An 18,333-nucleotide genomic window follows, 5' to 3' on the forward strand; every position below is an offset into this window, starting at 1 on the left:
TTTGTGTGCAATTTTAAATTCACTATCTCTTTAATCAACATGGTTTGGCATCTAAAGCTTCGAAATCCAAAAGCTGTTTGAAGTTTGTCTAGCATCTCTTTGGCACTTTTACAGTCATTTAAATAAACAAGCTGTTGATCCTTCAGAGAATCATATATTATAGCTTTTGCAAGAGAATCTTTGTCTTCCCAAACACTTATTTGTTCAGGATCTTCCTCTCCTGGTTTAGGATCTCGAATACAGCAAATGACTTTCTCTGCTGCTAATATAATCATTATTCTACTCTTCCACTGGTAAAAATTAATAGCAGATAGTTCAGACATTCTTCTTGAAAAACCTCTGTTGCTTTGCTGATACATTCTTCCTGGTCTGAGAAGAGCTTTTTTTTGTTATGCTAAACAACTCAAGGAAGTAACAGCAGCAAAAATAGTCTCTTTTAAAGTTGGTGCCTGATACAGAGCAAAGGGGAAAACAAAACACGCAAAAATACTTAAAATAAAACTCGAAAAATCTGGTTTAATTCTCAACTATTTCTGGGCAACATAACCTGTTTGGTATTATAAAAATACACATACAGAAATAGGAATTAATTTGGTTTTTCTCATTTTCTGTATGGATGACAATGTTGGCACTTCAGCCTGTAGCTGTAGATTGTAAGAAATTACAGAAATAATGGTTTTCTTTGAAATGGGTTCTGTAGAAATATGGGGTGGCACTGCAGATGCTGGGTCTGATTTTGACGTAGGTGCTGCAGAGGAGCAGCAGTGTAGGTGAATAAGGATGTTTTCTACGGAATTGTTTGTTGGGCATCTTTCCACAGCTTTTGTTTCCTTCCTTCTTCTTCTTGTCAAAGTCACTCAAATTTTAATGCTTCATATTGTCAGTGTTGTTCTTTAGATGCAGAATGCACTTGTAAGCTTACAGGCTATGGCCACATGGTGGATTCTTGGGAGGAAGAGGATGTTTGTTCCAGCGGAGGAGCCGTAAGAGTCAGAAGAGAAGAGTCAATACAGTACCTCTTTCATCCATAGGGGCAGACTAGAGGCAAAAAAACTAGAGGCAAATGTTTATTTATTTATTTATTATTTGATTTATATCCCACCCTTCCTCCCAGCAGGAGCCCAGGGCAGCAAACAAAAGCACTAAAAACACTTTAAAACATCATAAAACAGACTGTAAAATACATTAAAACAAAACAACTTTAAAAACATTTTTTTAAAAGCTTTGAAGAAATCTTTAAAAAAAGTTTAAAAATATTGTTTTTTTAAAAAAGGTTTAAAAAACAAGGCTTGTTGAAAGAGGAAGGTCTTCAATAGGCACCAAAAAGATAACAGAGATGGCACCTATCTAATATTTAAGGGTAGGGAGTTCCAAAGGGTAGGTGCCGCCACACTAAAGGTCCGTTTCCTATGTTGTGCAGAATGGACCTCCTGAAGATGGTATCTGCAGGAGGCTCTCGCCTGCAGAGTGCAGTGATATAAGTATATATGGGATAAGATGGTCTTTCAGATATCCTGGTCCCAAGCTGTATAGGGCTTTGTACACCAAAACTAGAACCTTGAACTTGGTCAGGTAGCAAATGGGCAGCCAGTGCAATTCTTTCAGCAGCGGGGTGACATGTTGGTGATACCCTGCCCCAGTGAGCAGTCTCGCCACCACATTTTGCACCAGCTGCAGATTCCAGACCAACCTCAAGGGCAGCCCCACATAGAGTGCATTACAGTAATTCAGCCTGGAGGTTACCAGTGCATGGACAACAGTGGTCCTTTAGTCTCTGGGGTGGACCATCTTAATCTGTCCACCACCCCTGCAGGGAAGGATCGGAGCTACAAGTCTAAACTTCACCAGGAAGTGGTCTCACCATGACAATGGGGTGACATCTACCTTTCCCATCTCCAGACCACCCCTTCCTCCATCTAGAGCAAAAACCAAGTTGAGGGTGTGCCCTGCCCTATGCGTCGGGCCAGTGACAGCTTGAGACAACCCCATGGTCATCATGGAGGCCATGAAGTCCCAAGCTGGAACGCTAGAGGCAGCCTCAGCATTGACATTGAAATCACCCTGGACTAGATAGAGCTACTATTGTCATCTTTCAGCCACTAGGGGGCTGCTCAGAGAACAGGAGATATAACTTGCTGGTTGAGCAGCAGCAGATTGGGTATCTAGCTCTCTTATTGCAGTAGTTCTCTTGGCTGGATGTGTCTTTGATAGTCACCCTCCTAAGTTGTATGGTATTGTTTGTTTGATTAATGAGTGATTATCCGATCTGTGAAATATGGGCCAGAAAAAAACTGTTCCATCCCACCTCCTGTGTTGTTGCTTTTTCCTTTTGGGTTAGGGTTACTTTCTATGATATGGGATGGGAAGGAAATTCTATAGATGCTCAGAGGCCAAGCCTTAATTCCTAAGAAAAGTGTTAGGGATCAAAAGTTTAAAGTTGCCTGAAGACCATGCCATCTGCCCTAGAAACCCTGCTGCTTAATTCAACATCAAGCCATCCATTTTCCTCCCCCACCACTTTGCTTAATGTTCATCAAGGAGAAGAAGCGTTCTGAAGACCTCAAAGTTTGCTCCCTATTTTGCTGCATTTGAGTTGATCCTAATAAAGTTATTGCCTGGCCATGGATTTTAGATGGATAATGTCTTCTTATAGGCTGCAAACTCCTGTTGTAAAAAGCAATAACAGTTATATTTACATGTAACAGCAGCATCAAGGAAGACATCCAACAGATAAGACTGCTGTTTAAGAGAAACTGGCATTTCGTCCCAGCCCATTTGCTATAGATAGTAAAAGATACCGGCATGTAATAGGAAAAGCTGCTTTCCCTAGATTTCTCTTTTCGAAAGCATGGGAACCTTCTAGTTACCGGAAACCACTTGTGGATTGAATTAGGACAATAGATTTTTAGTCACACTACATATTTTAATTGGTTTACCTATTCCAGGATCTGTGATCCGCTACACATCTAGTGAACAGCAGCTGTTAATAATGTAATGATCACTACCTGTTCTTCCTACTTTTCATTTCTTCTGACCTCACTGTTTATACACAAATACATGTACACGCACCATGAAACCCTTTGTGTATGTATCTGCCAACTTGGGATACCTGAAAGACCGTGTGCCTCTTTATTGATCTGTAAGATCACTAGAAAAACTGTGCCCCCCCCCAATTTTGTATCATCTGCAAATTTGATAAGCATGCTCTGTACCTCCTCATTCATGTTGTTAATAAAAATGTTGAAGAGCACTGGGCCCTGTGGTACCCCACTTGTTACTTCTGCCCAGTTTGAGAAGGAACCACTGATAAACACTCTTTGAGTATAATTCTGGATCCAGCTGTGGATCCAGCTGATAGTTGTTTCATCAGACCCACATGTAGCTAGCTTGCTAATCAGAATATCCTGGGGCACTTTGTCAAAAGCTTTGCTGAAGTCGAGATATATTATGTCCACAGCATTCCCACAGTCTACAAAGGGAGGTTACCTGATCAAAAATGAGATAAGATTAGTTTGGCAGGATTTGTTCTTCATAAATCCATGTTGGCTCCTAGTAATCACTGATCTACACAGTCAAAGGCTTTGCTGTAATCTATAAAGCACAGGGTGATTTTCTTCTGAAATTCCTTTGTCTGCTCCATTATCCAGTGTATGTTTGCGATATGATCTCTGGTGCCTCTTCTCTTTCTAAAGCTAGCTTGGATGGCTGGCATTTCTCGCTCCATATATGGTAAGAGCCTTTGTTGTAGAATCTTGAGCATTACTTTACTTGCATGGGATATTAAGGCAATATTTTGATAATTACAGCATTCTCTGGGATCCCCTTTCTTTGGAATTGGGATATATATGGAACACTTCCAGTCTGTGGGCCATTGTTCAGTTTTCCATATTTCTTGGCAAATTTTTGTCAAAATTTGGACAGATTCAGTCTCAGTAGCTAGTAGCAACTCTATTGGTATGTGCTCTGTTCCTGGTGATTTGTTTCTTCCAAGTATTTTAAGAGCAGCTTTCACCTCACATTCTGAAATTTCTGGTTCTTCATCATACGGTGAATGAATCTGTCATCCTGGCATGTCTTTTATAGAGTTCTTCAGTGCATTGCTTCCATTGTCTTTTTATTTCATCTTGGTCAGTCAGTGTGTTCCCCTGTTGATTATTCAACATCCCTACTCTTGGTTTAAATTTCCCTTTCATTTCTCTAATCTTTTGGAATAGGGTTCTTGTTCTCTTTTTGTTGTCCTCTTCTATTTCTATATAACAACTATTGTAATAGTTCTCTTTGTCCCCACGTACTAATCGCTGTATTGTTGCATTTAGGGTTCTGACCGTGTTTCTATCTCCTTTTGCTTTCCTTTTCTCTTTAACCATTGTAAGAGTTTCTTCAGTCATCCATTGAGGTCTTTCTCTCTTTTTAATTAGAGGTATTGTCTTTTTGCAGCCTTCCCTGATAATGACTCTGACTTCACTCCATAGTTCTTCTGGTTCTCTGTCAACTAAGTTTAAAGCCTCAAATTTGTTCCTTATTTGATCTTTATATTCTCCTGGGATGTTATTTAAATTGTATATTGGCATCATGATTGCTTTGTTGTTCTTTAGCTTTACTGATTTTCGATGCGACCAGTTCATGATCTGTACTGCAGTCTGCTCCTGGTCTTGTTTTCGCAGAAAGTATGGAGCTTCTCCATCTTCTGCTACCAATTATATAATCAATTTGATTCCTATATTGACCATTTGGTGTTGTCCACTTGTACATTCGTCTTTTCAGTTGCTCAAAAAATGTCCTTGCAAGAAACAAATTATTGGCTTCACAGAATTCAATAAGTCTTTTTCCTGCTTCATTTCTGTCTCCCAAGCCCCATTTCCCCACAATTCCTAGTTCTTCTCTGTTCCCTACTTTTGCATTCCAGTCCCCCATGATTATCAGCACATCTTGTTTTGGTGTGTGATCAGTTTCTTCCTGTACTTCTTCATAAAATTTCTCCAATTCCTCTTCTTCTTTTAATAGGTTTCCCATTTAATCTCACTGATATCACTCGCTCAGACCTTGCATTGTAGGGAGCATAATTCCTAATAATATATATTATGTTATATATTGTAGTTTCATGGTTTTATTTTATTGTATATATTTCTGTACACCACCATGTTATATTGTATGAGCTGGTGGTATATAAATAATTTTATAAATAAAAAATAAAATAAATGTCAGCAAATACAAACTTTTTCTACATCCATTAGAGTGTTCTATTTTTTTACATTGTTTTAATGAATTTCTGGCTGTGAACATGAAATTATAAAATATAATATATGGGTTGACCAAAAGAGTTGAATGGGGTACAAAAAGACCCAGATGCATAATAGCAACTGAAACCTTTATCATGGCAACTTCGGTTGCTTCAAGATAACCTAGTTATCGAGCATTCATCCTTATTTCAACAAGCCTTTTAGTTTGAGACCTCTCCCAGTCTGCATCTGTGTTAGAATTGCTTAATATGTTTTTTAATAATGTTTTAAACCTTTTTTAAAAGTTGTTGTTTTTTAAAATGTTTTTAATGCTATTTTGTTTTAATGTATTTTAAGATTGGTTTTTATGATGTTTTAATGTGTTTTTAGCGCTTTGTTTGCCGCCCTGGGCTCCTGCTGGGAGGAAGGGCAGGATACAAATTAAATAATAAAATAAACAAATAAACAAACAAATAAATAAATTTGTTTCTACAAAGTTTCAAAGGAGTTTAGATGACATCGGCTATTTAATGAGCATAATTTTTTTTTTTGCAGGGATGACACTTTGTCAAGCAAATGTTATCCCACACTTTCCACTGAATTGTCACTGTCCTTACTGCAAAAAGAACTACTGTTTTAAGGTTCATACAGTATTAAGCTGCTGGTTACATAAGTCTATTCTTGGCATTTTCTTCCTCCATGCTCCAGGCAGGTTTCATTTTTTATCAAGCAATGTTTTTATATGTATCAGGACTGTATTTGTGTTCAAAAAAGAGCCATGTGGCTAAAACATTATTATTCATAATTATTCCTTCTTAACTTGGAAATAAAATGTGTTCAGTCCCAACCCTTCCAGAAACACTATGTATGGTTTCCCCTACCCTACGTTAAGCTACTGCCTAAACTAGAACAATTTGGAATGGAAGTCCACTTTAACAAATTTCAAAGCTACAAAATTCTGGTACAAACACTGGAGGGGTGTGTGTGTGTGTACAGGTTCTGAAAACAGGATGTTTTGTTCTCCTGAAGATTTTTCACACAGAATTTGAAACGAAATTTTGGATATTGATATTTCTTTTTAACAGATACTGGCAGGCTAGGGCCTACATCTGGGAAAGCACACTCTAGGGAAGGATTTGCAGAGCTTGGAAGATTACTTTTAAAAAGTAATAAATTACAGTTACAATTACTTGGCCCAAAAAGTAGTAATTACAGTTACAATTACATTTGCTCTGAAAGTAACTGATTACTTTACTTTTTCTCAAAAGTAATCACTACAATTACATTTCAGTTACTTTTTAAAAAAATGCCTACAAGGTGCTAGCCTTGGCTGCTTCACATCTAAGTAGCCTAAAACAATATTAAAACTAAACACACACACACAGGGGGTAGTAGAAGGGTTCGAATCCCCACATAGCCATGAAGCTCACTGGGTGACCTTGGGCCAGTCACTGCCTCTCATGAAAACCCTATTCATAGGGTCACCATAAGTCAGAATCAACTTGAAGGCAGTACATTTATTTTTTATTTTGAAGATGATGATTATGATAATGCAGCATTTCAAATTAATTCTGTATGACAGCATTCCATGCCAAGCTTGGAAAACCAAGGAGGAGGTATAAAATGTAGACAAAAATACTTTTAACAAAATGCCATTTATCCTTTATATCTATATCTATAATTAGCAATACAGCTGAATGATGTATGTAAAGTATTTTTCTCTTTCCCTTTTTTATTAGTATTTTAGTACTACTGCTAAAGTTCTGATGAAAGAATAAAGCATTCATTAGCCAAATTCAAATGATTAGAACACATCACATAAATTCCACTGAAGTTGGAGTTTTTTGCCATAGAAAAGGCAAAAAATACATACCCTATGATAGCCCAATAGACAATCAGAACTAATATAAAACCCTATTGCTTCTCATTTGCAAATGTTGCAAGATCTAAGGTAACTCTAGTTCATGTGAGTTCAGGTGATGCATGTTATGTAAATTTGTATAGATATTAGCAGAGATTGTCAACAGTCTGAGATGTGTGTGTGCCAATGTGTGCGTTTACCTAAGTGGCAGCCTTTTACCCTGCACTGAGATCACTGAGACTTAAGACTTAGTAAAATAAGAAAAGCTATTTTATTTATAGAAATACATAGTAGATAGGAAAGGCATACCTAGTTCTAACTAACTTGGAGGCGCAACACTCAGGTTTGGGAGTTGCCCTCATGGCTCAGGAGGGAGAGAGCAGAGACAAAGGTGTCTCCTCTCTCTTGGATTACTTTATTGCTTAACTGCATTCTGTGTTTGCCTCTGTGATTCTCACTTTTTTTTACCCACTGTTTGAATGTCTTTTGGGAATGCCTACTGATTATTTGTTATCATTTTGGGCTGATTACCTTCAGCTATTATCTCACCAAAGTTGCATACACATGACAGATTTAAAGCACATTTCCACCACCACCCCAAAAAAGAATCCTGGGAACTGTAGTTTGTTATGGGTGCTGGGAAATGTAGCTCTGTGAGAAGTAAACTACAGTCCCCAAGATTCTTGGGGAAAAGCCATGTGCTTACATGTATGGTGTCTACTGGGAGACCCTTACGGATTGATTCTATACCCCCAGAAGTAAATCCTATTTACTGCTATGGGAATTACTTCCAAGTAAGTATGCTTGGAATTGCAGCTTTTAGGTCATGCTTAATAGCCACCTTGTATCAAATTGAACAGTTTCCAATCAGATTTAAATACTAACCACTTAAACTGGTCAGAGTGTCATTCCCTCTATTTCTGAAGCTCAGGCTGGAGTGTTGTTGCTTATGTAGCCATGGTATCACCATCCATACCACACATAATAAGGAGTATTAGTGGGCAAGAGGGAACCCCAAGTGTTGCAGAATACAAAAAAGTGAGAGAAAACAGAAAGGGAATGACTCCCAAAACAGCCCAAATGAGTACTGAGCATGCTCTGTTATGGAATGCTCAGTGAGTGAGTGAGTGAGTGAGTGAGTGAGTGAGTGAGTGAGTGAGTGAGTGAGTGAGTGAGTGAGTGAGTGAGTGAGTGAGTGAGTGAGTGAGTGAGTGAGTGAGTGAGTGAGTGAGTGAGTGAGTGAGTGAGTGAGTGAGTGAGTGAGTGAGTGAGTGAGTGAGTGAGTGAGTGAGTGAGTGAGTGAGTGAGTGAGTGAGTGAGTGAGTGAGTGAGTGAGTGAGTGAGTGAGTGAGTGAGTGAGTGAGTGAGTGAGTGAGTGAGTGAGTGAGTGAGTGAGTGAGTGAGTGAGTGAGTGAGTGAGTGAGTGAGTGAGTGAGTGAGTGAGTGAGTGAGTGAGTGAGTGAGTGAGTGAGTGAGTGAGTGAGTGAGTGAGTGAGTGAGTGAGTGAGTGAGTGAGTGAGTGAGTGAGTGAGTGAGTGAGTGAGTGAGTGAGTGAGTGAGTGAGTGAGTGAGTGAGTGAGTGAGTGAGTGAGTGAGTGAGTGAGTGAGTGAGTGAGTGAGTGAGTGAGTGAGTGAGTGAGTGAGTGAGTGAGTGAGTGAACAGAAAATTATAGAACAGTAGAGTTGGAAGGAACCTTTAAGGTCATCGAGTCCACACCCCTGCTCAATGCAGGAATCCAAGTTAAAGCACACCTGACAGGTGGCTGTCCAGCTGCCTCTTGAATGCTTCCAATGATGGAGAGCCCACCATGTCCCTAGGTAATTGGTTCCATTGTCATACTGCTCCAATGACTGACAGTCCTTTTTTGAGTGTTGAAAGGTGTTTCAAATAAAATTCTAACTTTTATAATAGTCCAGATTTTTTTAATGTCCATATGATTGATGGGCAGGCTGGAAAGAGAAATGACTCACTAAGGCTACATCCACACCAGACATTTATTCCACTTTAAACAGTCATGATCTCAGAATCCTAGGAAGTGTAATTTGTGAAGGGTCCTGAGAGTTGTTAGGAGACCCCAATTCCCCCCACAGAACTCCAGTCACAGAATTGTCTGAGAAGAGGGGCTGACTGTTAAACCACTCTGGACATTGGAGCTCTGTTGGGAGAATAGGAGTCTCCTAATAACACTCAGCACCTGTCACAAACTACACTTGCCAGGATTCTTTGGGGGAAGTCATGACTGTTTAAAGTGGCATAAATGTCTGGTGTGGGTGTGGCCAGAAGGTCATCCAGCGAGTTCATGGCTGTGGTAAGATATGAACTCAGAATGTCCCAGCTGCACCCAGCATGGAACTACACTTTCAGCAGCAAATACCAGAAAACCAATTAAATGTGTGCTGTCAATGTGCAAAGCATTTGCTGGGGTGCATTTGGGTAGGTGAAGCAGGAGATAGATGGAAGGGGCTGTTTTCCATGCCTGCCACTTTACCAGTGCAATGCCCCATATTTTTCCTTATTGACCTCCATCAGCTAGGGGAAAGTGGCCAGGGAAGGGGTTGCAGATAAAAAGTTTCAGCAGCAAATTACCCCCTCTCATCACTTCTCCCTAACAAAATGCCCCCCACATCAGTAGCAGACACCAGCAGGGAAGTTGTTTTTTGAGTTGTAATTCAGCTCTCATTCTGTTAATTCCCAAACTACACCAGTTGTCATTTTGACCTACATGCATAGGGAGAAAGACAGTGTAAAGGGTGTGCACAAGGGGGAGGGGATGACAAAGGATTTAGGACTTAAAGATTTAATATTCCATGAGTAGAAAAAAATACCCTATGCAAATGTCTATATTATTGCAGAAAAGTTCAGTTCTACATATGTTTACCATCTTTTCCTCAAGCACAACTGTTTTTGAGATAACAGTCTTATTCTCTCTTGCTCTTCACCAAAAAGTCATGTTAGTTGTCCAGTATGTGAAATGACTGCAAGCAGGTGCAGCCCAAGACATTTTGCTACTTGAAGCAGAAGAGCAAATGGTTCCCTGCCCCCAAGTCAAGGTCATAGTACCATAGATTGAAAAGTTATGTTGGCATTTGAGGCAGAAAATCTCACAAGTACCTCTTCCTGACAGTAAATATACAACAACCAAAAATTAAAATAGCTAATAATTTGTTGCATGGTGCCCCAAATTAGTTGCTTGGGGTAGTCATCTCTTGCTGCCTAGTGAGAGTCACTCTATGAGAGGCACATACTGAAGCAAAACACACAAACAGAAGTATGAGACTGCACCTACCTCCTAGTCTCTTGCCAGTTCCCAATTTTCACCCTCTCTGGAGGGGTGCAAGGACAAGCGGAGGGGATGCAGAGAGGGTGCAAGGACAAGTGGAGGGAATGCAAAGAGAGTGCAAGGACAAGCGGAGGGAATGCAAAGAGAGTGCAAGGACAAGCAGAGGGAATGCAAAGAGGGTGCAAGGACAAGCGGAGGGGACGCAAAGAGGGTGCAAGGACAAGCGGAGGGGACGCAAAGAGGGTGCAAGGACAAGTGGAGGGGACGCAAAGAGGGTGCAAGGACAAGCGGAGGGGATGCAAAGAGGGTGCAAGGACAAGCGGAGGGGATGCAAAGAGGGTGCAAGGACAAGCAGAGGGGGTGCAAGGACAAGCGGAGGGGGTGCAAGGACAAGCAGAGGAGATGCGAGGACAAGCAGGGGGTGCCAGGAAGAGCAGAGGGGGCGGGCGAGCAGGCTGAGGGAGGCAGGATTAGCGGGGGGGGCTGGAAAGGGTAACACATACACTCACCTCCACAGCTCTTCACTTCCATTCTGCTGCAGAAGCCCAGTTTGAGGCACATATCTTTCCTCCACCATTCCACCAATCACAGCAGCAGAGGATTTCCCCTGCTTTCCCCCCCAGTAACGTCCAAATGTAACGCAAAAAAGTTACATTTGCAGCTCAAAAGTAATGAAATTACCATTCGTTCTGTTACATACAAAATGTAACGAAGTTACCCACTTGTTATGCAAAATAGTAACAAATTACAAGTAACTCGTTATTTCTAACGAGTTACTTCCAAGCTCTGAGGATTTGTCCATATTCTGTTAAAGATAGTGACAGTGGCATCAGGGATGTCTCTGTGTGTGAGAGTGAGAGTATGTCCTCTTCCCAAGATTAAGTATCTGCCACTTGCTTATTAGAATTCAAATATTAAAAAGACCCCCTAAGTTAAATTTCATAAATAGTCTGAAAAATGCAAGATTTTCCCTTAGAAGGTTTGAGAGATAAGGAAACCTTTGTATATCTGTGGAGAGGTTTTGTATGATCACAAATGGATAATGGTATCATCATCAAAGGGAGGCTTATTGTTTTCATTTTCTGAACATAAAATGCTGGCACTAACTTCTGTTTACGTCATGAACAAACAGTAGTTGAACTTTGCCACTCAAGATTGAAGACGTTATCTCTGTTGGCACAAAGCCTCTGGACCTTTGCTCAGTTCCTAAAAATAGTATTCGAGTTACAGGAAACATGCCACATGCCAGGAAACATGACCACATCCCAGATAAAAGACAAGCCTGTCAGGGTTTTGTTACACTATAGATTGCCCCTCAAGAATCAGTGTAAAGACACACAAAGTTGATGTTGTGTTTACTGAGAGACACACAGCAACATGCTTGCTGCTTAGCTGATCCTTGATGTAGCTAGATGTTGAAAGTGCTGTGTCTGGACAAGATGATTACAGGCTGAAATCAATGGCTTGGATGCAGCTAACTATACATAGTCAGTCACTGATTGGAATGTGAAGGAACTGCTAGACTAAGCTGGCCTCGAACTCTCCATAGGATCAGGCTGCACATTTCAGTGTCAAAATAATTGTCAATTGACTGGCAGGTAAGAGGTGTTACTTTTAACTCCAGTGGTTCCCGATGAGCCGGTTGCAGTGGAATCCCCATGCCTCATTCGCGTACATTTAACAGTTAAACAGAAAATCCAAACTACATTGTTTTCACTCCTCCAGTTTTCTTAGTATATTTTCTGGTGCCCCCCTTGCAGAAAATCTGACTTTGCGGGAAAGAGTGGAATAGCAGCACAATCCCTCTGGAGGTTTGGGCAGGAAAATGTTATTGGGGCACATTGGGAGAAGTACTCCCTGGGAAAATTGGACAATGTGTTAGGGATGTCTCTCCTTGCTCTGTTACTTGCCATCCATTTCCAGATGCAGAGCTACTTCAAGTCCTGCAACACCTTTCCCTAGAGATTTTTTGCCTTTGTTAATTCTGGTTAATCCTATGAATGCATTTGGTGTAATCTAAGGGTGCTTCCAGACGTGGTTTATATCACAAATGGGTTGTTCAGGTCCAATTTTTCTATGTGGGCATTTGGCACATTAGCTTCCATAGAGTCCTGTCTTTTCAGTCATGGATATTCCTTGCTATTCTGCCACTTGCCATCTGCACCAGTGGCTGAATGTAAGGGGGGTGGTGGTCCCTGCTCTGAGCATCTCCTCCTCCTCCCTCCACTGCTTCTGTTCTGAGCATTTATGCAGGTATTTCTGTGTCTGTACATGCTCACCTTTTTCTAAGGAAGTTCACAAAAGCAAATGGCACCAGTCTTGAGGCCAATGGAGACTGGTGCCTGCTGACAGGCAAAGGCAACTAATTTTAGTTTGTCCCCTGTGATGAAAAGCTCTGCTCTCCTGCTCTCCTTTGTCCTTTAGCAAAGAAGTCATGTCCTACTCATACCCACAAGTTCATGATTAGGTCCTGTCTAGCAGGGCAATTTACACGAGCAATAGCCATCACCCCCGGCTCCCAAAGGGTCTCAGCCCTCTCTCCCAGCTCCCCAAAGGTGTCAGTCTACCTGACCATGACATGACTTGTGGTTGGCAGGAAAACAGCTAGCTGCCAATCAATTGCCAGCTGGGTTCCCAAAAAACTTTATAGGAGGACTGCTGCAAAATCCTTTGACCCTCACCAACCATCAGAAAACCTGAAATTGACCATCTACCCTGTTTTACTTGTAAGGAAACTAGAAGCCTGTTGTAAATAGTGAAGGTGAGGATAGCTAGGCTTGAATGAAAAGCTCTTTTTATTTATTTTCTTGATGCAATCTTCTGCTTTGTTCCCATTGTCTGAGTCTTCCTTTTTTGTTCTTAATAAACTTCATATCATTTGGCTATTGGAATCTTGGGTTTTTAATGCCAAATTCTAAGTATAATTGTAATCTCACAGGTACCTAGATGCTGGGTGCATACTGGATATGTGAATGAATGGGGTTCAACAGGGAAAATAGTAGAGGCTATGCTGATCTCCTGAGCAGGATAGGCAGCTAGATGCTGACCCTGTTTTTCCACCAAGTTGAGAAAAGGCTCATTTACACGGGATTAAAAATGAAACTTTTGCCATCGCGTTAGATTTGCAAGGTTCACACTTCCTACCTTCCAATCGCTATTTTCCATTCACACTGAAGAGCAAGGATCAATCACGCAGCTTCCTAATGACCACACCCTCTTAAGGTCAAAATACCACGTCCTCTGGTTACCTTGGCAACCAAACATGCTCAATTTCTTCCAGAGCAAGTTTCATAAAAAACAAAAAAACCTTGAAGTGCAATTATTTGTATTTTCACTGCTACAGTCCAGCTGAAATACAAATATTTGTTTGAACAGTGTTATGCTTTTTTGCACAAGTTAGGAGGGAAAGGAAAATAAAGCACCGTTTGCAGCAGGCTTGCAGAAAAAAAAGGAAACTCCACCGATACATACAGGGAGAGAGTCAGCTCAGTCCTTGCTAAAAAGGGCAGCTTCAGTCTTCCTGAAACACAACCACAAGCTCTGTTTCCCTCGGTGAAAGAAAGGTCAAGCTGTTCTAGGTGGGAAAACAACAAACACAAAAGACTTGCCTGGAAGTCACAGCCCCTTGCTGAGATTAAAAGCAGCCAAAAGCTTAAACAGCCCCGCCCCTCACTCAGGAAGGAAGCCTGCCTTCCTGCCTTCAAAGGAAGGAAGCCTGAGATAATACTAAAGAGTTAAGCCCCAGCTGATAGTTGAGCCATCAGCCTCAAGTAACACATCATTGGCTGGCAGCAGTAGCTGGGAGGAACCAGCCACACATATAAAGTCAGAGCACCTAGCGAGGGAGCCTGCTCCACGAGCTAGAGGGAGCCCCAGCTGACGAAGCGTCAAGGCGAGTTAAGCAGCAGAGCGAGTTCGGCAGCAGGGCGAGGAGGCCAGGGCCCCCCACTCTGCCCTTCTGTTCCCTGACCTCAACTAAACCACAGACTCCAACCTATTGAAATAATAAACCTCAAACAAAACTATGCAGGTAAGAACCCAGCAGGCGTGTGGGGGCTTTCCAGTGTTTTGCACAGCCTGCAGCATGTACGACTATCTGCCTGTTGGACAGCAGTCGTGGGTGTGCTCTCGGTGCAATGAGCTCCTGGCTCTCCGGGAACGACTTCATTTCCTTGAGGCCAAGGTGGCAGACCTGGAAAAGCTGAGAGAGGCAGAGAGGTGTGTGGAGGAGGCCTTCAGGGACGTTATAGCTGTGTCCCACTCCAGCGATGATAGCTCTCCTGCTATCATGGAGAACGATGGTCTCGGGGAAGGAGAGCATCCAGCTGAGGAAGAGGGAAACGATCCCTTAGAAGGGACCCATTCCTTGGGGGATGAGCAGCTATCCTCTCGTGCCGATGATATATCTCCAGGGGCTGGAGGGATCCTTGTAGTGGGTGATTCGATCATTAGGAACATAGACAGTGGGGTGTGTGATGGGCGTGTAGACCGCAAGGTGTTTTGCCTGCCTGGTGCGAAAGTTGCGGATATCGCCCGTCGTTTAGATAGTTTGGTAGACAGTGCTGGGGAGGAGTCAGTGGTCGTGGTGCACGTTGGCACCAACGACATGGGGAAATGCAGCCGTGAGGTCCTGGAAGCAAAATTTAGGTTGCTAGGTAGGATGCTGAAAGCCAGGACCTCCAAGGTGGCTTTCTCTGAAATGCTACCGGTTCCACGCGCAGCACCAGCCAGACAGGCCCAGCTTTGCAGTCTCAATGCGTGGATGAGACGATGGTGTCGGGTGGAAGGGTTTAGATTTGTTAGGCACTGGGGAACATTTTGGGACAAGCCGGGCCTGTACAAAAGGGACGGGCTCCACTTGAACCAGAATGGAACCAGACTGCTGGCACTTAAAATTAAAAAGGTAGCAGAGCAGCTTTTAAACTGACTGAGGGGGGAAACCCGACAGGAGCTGAGGAAGGTCCAGTTCGGAATAAACCTCCCCCCTGGGATAAAAACCAAAGAAATGATGAAATTTTAAAAGGGGTAGGCCTAGAAGTAGGCATTGTGAGAGCAGGGGCACAGGATATAAATTCAGAAGAGCAAAATTACCACAGGCCAAACCACAAGTGCCAAAGACACTTGAAGAGAGACACTGCTTACAAGTGCCTGTACGCTAATGCTAGGAGCCTCCGAACCAAGATGGGAGAACTGGAGTGCTTGGTCTTAGAGGAGAGCATTGATATAGTGAGCATAACGGAGACCTGGTGGAATGGAGAAAACCAGTGGGATACGGTTATCCCTGGATATAAACTATATCGGAAGGACAGGGAAGGACGTATTGGTGGCGGAGTCGCTCTATAAGTGAAAGAAGGCATTGAATCCAGCAAACTCGAAACCCCGAAAGAGGCAGACTCCTCCACAGAATCGTTGTGGGTGGTGATACCATGCCCCAGGAGGGACTTAATACTGGGAACGATCTATCGTTTGTATTATATGTATGTTTATTGTAGTGCGTGATTGATTTAGTGTGTGTGTGTCTGTGTGTGAATTTTAGTGTGCATTGGTGTGAATGTGCATTGTGTGGGTGACTGTGATTTGGTGAGTGTGTATTGTGTGTCTTATTGGTTTTAATATGTGCCTGGGAGAGAGTATTATACATCAACTGGGGAGACTTTCGGGGGGCCCAATTAGCGTAGTGATGGGTAATGGGAGGTACGGCGTTGTGAGGAGAACGTGCCAGATAAGGGGAACTCGTCCCAGACAAGTAGTGTCTGTGACCTGTTCCGGTTCTCCTCACATCCCCAGGACTGCTGGTTGTCCTATCAGTCAGCCTTCGGATCTCCATGTGCTGTTGTTAAACGCCAGGTCGGTTCACCATAAGATCTCCCTTGTTCATGATTTAATTGTGGACGAGGCGGCCGACCTGGCGTGCATAACTGAAACCTGGGTGGGCGATCAGGGAGGAGTTGCTCTTTCCCAGCTCTGCCCACCTGGGTATACGGTTCAGCATCATGGTAGAACCGAAGGACGGGGAGGTGGGGTTGCTGTGGTCTATAGGAGTTCTTTCTCACTCACCAAGCACCCTGTCCAGGTGTCGACTGGTTTGGAGTGTCTCCACCTTGTGCTGGGCCAGAGAGACAGACTGGGAATTTTGTTGGTGTACCGCCCACCCTGCTGCCCAACAAATTCCCTAACTGAGCTGACAGAGGTAGTCTCGGAGGTATTGCTGCGGTCCCCTAGACTATTGGTACTGGGGGACTTCAACATCCATGCCGAGACTGCTCTATCTGGGGCGGCTCAGGACTTCATGGCCTCCATGACAACCATGGGGCTGTCTCAGGTTGTTACTGGCCCCACGCATGTGTCGGGACATACTCTTGATTTGATCTTCGCCACTGGACATGGAGATGGTGATCTGGTGGTTGGGGTTTTTTCATCTACCCCATTGTCATGGACAGATCACCGCTTGGTGAAGTTTAGGCTCACAGTGACCCTTTCCCTCTGCAAGGGCGGGGGACCTATTAAATTGGTCCGCCCCCGGAGACTAATGGATCCTGAGGGTTTCCAAAGGGCTCTGGGGGATTTTCCGACTGAGAAGACTGGCGCTCCTGTCGAAGCCCTGGTTGGATTGTGGAATACGGAGATGACCCGGGCGGTTGACACGATCGCTCCCATGCGCCCCCTCCTATGTAGAGCTCATACAGCTCCATGGTATACCGTGGAGCTGAGAGTGATGAAGCAAGAAAGGAGGAGGCTTGAGTGCAGATGGAGGCGAACTCCTGACAAATGCAATTATGCCTTGGTGAGTGCCTCTTCTAAGCGGTATATAGTAGTGGTGAGGGCAGCAAAAAAGAGATATTTTGCTGCCACAATTAAGGCATCTCTCTCCCGCCCGGCGGAGCTCTTTAAAATCGTACGAGGGCTTTTACATTCTGGCCCTCGGGACATCATAGATTCATCTGTAGCCCGCTGTGATGAGTTCGCGAGGCACTTCCAGGATAAGATCGCATGCATTCGCCGGGACTTAGACTCCAATATTATGGCAGTGGGATCTAATGAAGCATCCAGAACACGGTCTTGTCCTTGTTTATTGGATGAGTTTCAGTCTGTACAGCTTGAGGATGTTGACAAGATCCTTGGACTGGTGCGGGCGACCACATCTGTGCTGGACCCTTGCCCCTCTTGGCTGGTGAAAGCTGGCAGGACCGGAAACGCCGGCTGGGCCAAGGAGATAATAAACGCCTCTCTGAGAGAGGGAGTGGTCCCTGACTGCCTAAAAGAGGCGGTTGTGAGACCGCTCCTGAAGAAACCCTCTCTGGACCCAGATAACCTGAACAATTATAGACCTGTGGCGAATGTTCCGTTCTTGGGCAAGGTGCTAGAATGGGTGGTTGCCGGCCAGCTCCAGGGGCTCTTGGATGACACTGATTATCTTGATCCATTTCAATCCGGTTTCAGGCCCGGGTTTGGCACCGAAACAGCCTTGGTCGCCCTGTATGATGACCTTTGTCGGGAGAGGGACAGGGGGAGTGTGACTCTGTTGATTCTCCTTGATCTCTCAGCTGCTTTTGATACCATCGACCATGGTATCCTTCTGGGAAGACTCACGGAGTTGGGAGTTGGGGGTACTGCTTGGCAGTGGCTCCGCTCCTACTTGGTGGGTCGCCACCAGAAGGTAGTGCTTGGGGAACACTGCTCGATGCCCTGGACTCTCCATTGTGGAGTCCCGCAGGGATCGGTACTGTCCCCCATGCTTTTCAACATCTACATGAAGCCACTGGGTGCGGTCATCAGGAGTTTTGGGGTGCATTGCCATTAGTACGCTGATGACACGCAGCTCTATTTCTCCTTTTCATCCTCTTCAGGTGAGGCTGTTAACGTGCTAAACCACTGCCTGGCTGTGATAATGGACTGGATGGGAGCTAACAGACTGAAGCTCAATCCAGACAAGACCGAGACGCTGTTGGTGAGTGCCTTCTCTGCCCAGATG

At 43.5% G+C, this 18,333-nt stretch overlaps 1 protein-coding gene across 3 annotated transcripts in view; it reads right to left on the bottom strand.

The window, feature by feature from the left end:
* Window positions 1-11,324, bottom strand: part of LOC133379996 (uncharacterized) — a 39,346-nt gene extending 28,022 nt beyond the window's left edge. For 2 of the 3 annotated variants that reach the window (XM_061616368.1, XM_061616364.1), the window contains exon 1: window positions 10,871-11,324. The gene's annotated coding sequence lies outside the window, so the exon portion shown is untranslated. Of the gene's footprint in view, window positions 1-10,367; window positions 10,456-10,870 lie in introns of those variants that run through there. The other variant, XM_061616370.1, reaches the window with a different exon arrangement.
* Between the last annotated feature and the right edge of the window lie 7,009 nt (window positions 11,325-18,333).

This window comes from Rhineura floridana, chromosome 3 (genome assembly GCF_030035675.1).
Source record: "Rhineura floridana isolate rRhiFlo1 chromosome 3, rRhiFlo1.hap2, whole genome shotgun sequence".
In the NCBI taxonomy this organism is placed as follows: Eukaryota; Metazoa; Chordata; class Lepidosauria; order Squamata; family Rhineuridae; genus Rhineura; species Rhineura floridana.